The following is a 3,445-nucleotide window of genomic DNA, read 5'->3' on the forward strand; positions in this document are numbered from 1 at the left end:
CCTTTCTCGAGCACTGGTACACATCTACTAACATAATATGGCGGCCAGCCTTGCACTTTCCACGTGTTGCTTTCTGCGAAATGAAGGCTTGAGTCCAAAAAAAGGGAATAATCTTGAGTCCAAAAAAAGGGAATGAATTTTTTCCAGGCAATTTTCAGGCGACTCTGCAGGGCTTTGAACACTCAGGCAATTTCCAGGCGGCTCTGCAATGCTTTGAACGCTAATTTACTTGCTCGCTCAGTTTCTTGCTCATATAGCTCCTTGCTCGCTTATTTCGTGCTCCCAAAAACACAGAAAGAGAGAGAGAGAGAGAGAGAGAGAGAGAGAGAGAGAGAGAGAGAGAGAGAGAGAGAGAGAGAGAGAGAGAGAGAGAGAGAGAGAGAGAGAGAGAGAGAGCGCGTGAGCCTCAGTCTGCAGGTAATGCTCAACACCTGCCCGCCATTGTATTTACTCCGGCTCTACTGGCTGCCCGTCCTCTTGCTCTCTGCTGCTCAGTGTCGTGCCCACCTGCTCGCTGCTCGCTCACTAACGTTGCTCGCTGCTCGCTGATGAAGTCTTGCACTGCTCGCTGCTGCTCAATAACGCGCGCACCTGCTGCAGTCTTGCGTTGCTCGCTGCTGCTCAATAACGCGCGCACCTACTGCAGTCTTGCCTTCCTTCAACACCAGGCAACAGCAGCAACATCAACAGCGCTGCATCATCGCCAAGAGGCTCATGCAGTCTTGCGCTGTCCATCATCGCCAAGAGGCTGCTCCTCGTTGTTGCTGCTGCCGCGCCCACCTACTGTACCTACGGAAAGCTGCTAAGCAATGCCAAGAGGCTGCTCAGCATTGCCAAGAGGCTGCTACAGTCTTGCGCTGCCCATCATCGCCAAGAGGCTGCTGCGCAATGCCTTGCGCTGCCGACAGCTTCTGCCTGTGTCGAGCTAAACGCCCCTGAGCCTGCCGCAAGAAACATGAGCCGCCTGCCGCATGTCTTGCACGCCCCCGCCACGCTGCACCTGCGGCATGTCCTGCACGCCCCCGCCACGCCGCACCTGCCGCATGTCTTGCACGCCCCCGCCACCTCAAGCTTTTATTAGATTAATAATTAATAACTAACTATTTTATTATACTAACTATTTTTTATTTTTTGTGGCAGGTGCAGGCACACACAGCATCGAGGCACACTCAGTTCCAGGTAACTTTCCACGTTTTACTCATTTGTTTATTTATTTATTTATTAAAATCCCTTGACCTAAAAAGAAAAGCATAAAGATACACATGAGAGAGAGAGAGAGAGAGAATGAAAAAAAAATGGGGGGAGAGGGAGAGATTAACCTTATGCCATTCCAAAAATTCATAAAGATGCACATAGAAGAGAGAGAGAGAGAGAGAGAGAGAGAGAGAGAGAGAGAGAGAGAGAGAGAGAGAGAGAGAGAGAGAAATGACAATGAATCTCTTTGGGGGTCATATGTAGTTTAGAGAGAGAGAGAGAGAGAGAGAGAGAGAAAAGACCAAATAAAAGGCTAAAATGACCTATGAGACCAAACTGTTACAAAATTGAGAATCTGATACCATGTCTGGCTGCTAAAAGACTAGAACAGATATCGAGAGTATGACTCAAATCTTCTTGTGAACTCTTTTTCGATGCTATGTAGCTTCACTCCTCAATTGTGGGTGTCTGGACCTCCGTAGCTCCTGTGCGAGAGAGAGAGAGAGAGAGAGAGAGAGAGAGAGAGAGAGAGAGAGAGAGAGAGAGAGAGAGAGAGAGAGAGAGAGATAAAAGACCAAAAAGTAAATGATCTTAGGTAAATTAGGATAATGCAATCCCCGAGAGAAGAGAGTTTTAACGATGTAGGAAACGTTCCCAAGAGACCCTAAAGATCTAGCATACGAGGAGTTGAAATGAAGACATGTTATTCAAGAGGGGAATGAAATAACCAAACTACAACACTTGGGAGAGAAAGGTTATACTTTTTCTCTTTTTATTAGGGGACACACACTCACCCACACACACACACACCCCAGAAGAAGAGAGTTTTAACGATGTAGGAAACTATCCCAAGAGACCCTAAAGATCTAGGAGACGAGGACTTGAACCCAAGACATGACATTCTAGAGGGAAATGGCCACAACGGTTATACCCATGTATGGCCATAGAGGAAAAAACCCATAAATATTATACAATTTTTGTCTTTTCATTAGCGCACGCACACACACACACACGAGAAGTAGAGAGTTTTCACGTTGTAGGACACAAAATTGTCCATAAAGCTTCACACACATAGAAATAAAAGACACATAGAGATGAAAATGAACTTAATTGGAGGGTACTTACACACATACAAACACACAAAAAGAGAGAGAGAGAGAGAGAGAGAGAGAGAGAGAGAGAGAGAGAGAGAGAGAGAGAGAGAGAGAGAGAGAGAGAGAGAAGAAGAAGAAAAAGACCAAAGAGAATTAAAACAATTGGGGGGGGGAGAGAGAGTGATGACGAGGGGTTGAGAGCATTATACCATTTAACTCTTTCCATTAGCGCACACACACACCCAAGAAGAAGAGAGTTTTAACATCATAGGAAAGTATCCCAACAGATCTTAAAGATTCAAACGACGAGGAGTTGAACTCAAGACCTGCTATTCTAGAGAGGAATGGCATAACCAAACTACCACACTTGGGAGAGAGAAAGGTTATACCATTTTCATCTTTTTATTAGGGCACACACACTCACCCACACACACACCCAAGAAGAAGAGAGTTTTAACAAAATGAAATGAAATTTTATATTAACATCTTTAAATGGCTAAAATGAGCTATGGGACCAAACTGTCACAAAATTGTGAATATGATACCATGTCTGGGTACTAAAAGACTAGAACAAAAATACTACTACTACTAGAATCCATCTTCATCTGCACAAACTTGACCATAAGGACTCACACACTTAGAAGTAAAACACACACACTAACATACATAGAAAGGTAGAGAGATGAAAATGAACTGAGAACATACCTTACAAGAGCATTTCAAGAAACCCAAGAGCTTAAGCTCATGCCCTTAAAGCAAGAGCTTGGATTGATTCGTCATTACAAAATTTACTTGAGCTGGGTTCAAAATAGATTTAAGAGAGTATGGCATGAAATGTTCTACTAATGTTTCCAAAAGGCCAAAATGATCTATGAGACCAATTTGTTACAAAATTTGTGAATGTTTGGACCTAAATCTAGGTAAATTAGGTTATATTAACGTCTTCAAAAGGCCAAAATCAACTATGGGTCCAAACTGTTACAAAACTGTGAATATGATACCACGTGTGGGTGTTAAAAGACTAGAACAAAAATACTCCTACTACTACTAGAATCCATCCTCATTTGCACTCTAGATATCAAGAGAGTATGGCTCAAATCCTCTGTTATACTCTCTGCTATGCAGCCCCATAGCTACATAGCCGTCTGTATCTCCAT

At 43.7% G+C, this 3,445-nt stretch overlaps 1 pseudogene; it reads right to left on the reverse strand.

Annotated features, from left to right (window-relative positions):
- Window positions 1-424: 424 nt before the first annotated feature.
- Window positions 425-1,045, reverse strand: LOC147430234 (uncharacterized; annotated as a pseudogene).
- Window positions 1,046-3,445: the final 2,400 nt, after the last annotated feature.

This window comes from Adiantum capillus-veneris, chromosome 22 (assembly GCF_014529385.1).
Source record: "Adiantum capillus-veneris isolate H3 chromosome 22, ASM1452938v2, whole genome shotgun sequence".
NCBI classification, from domain to species: domain Eukaryota; kingdom Viridiplantae; phylum Streptophyta; class Polypodiopsida; order Polypodiales; family Pteridaceae; genus Adiantum; species Adiantum capillus-veneris.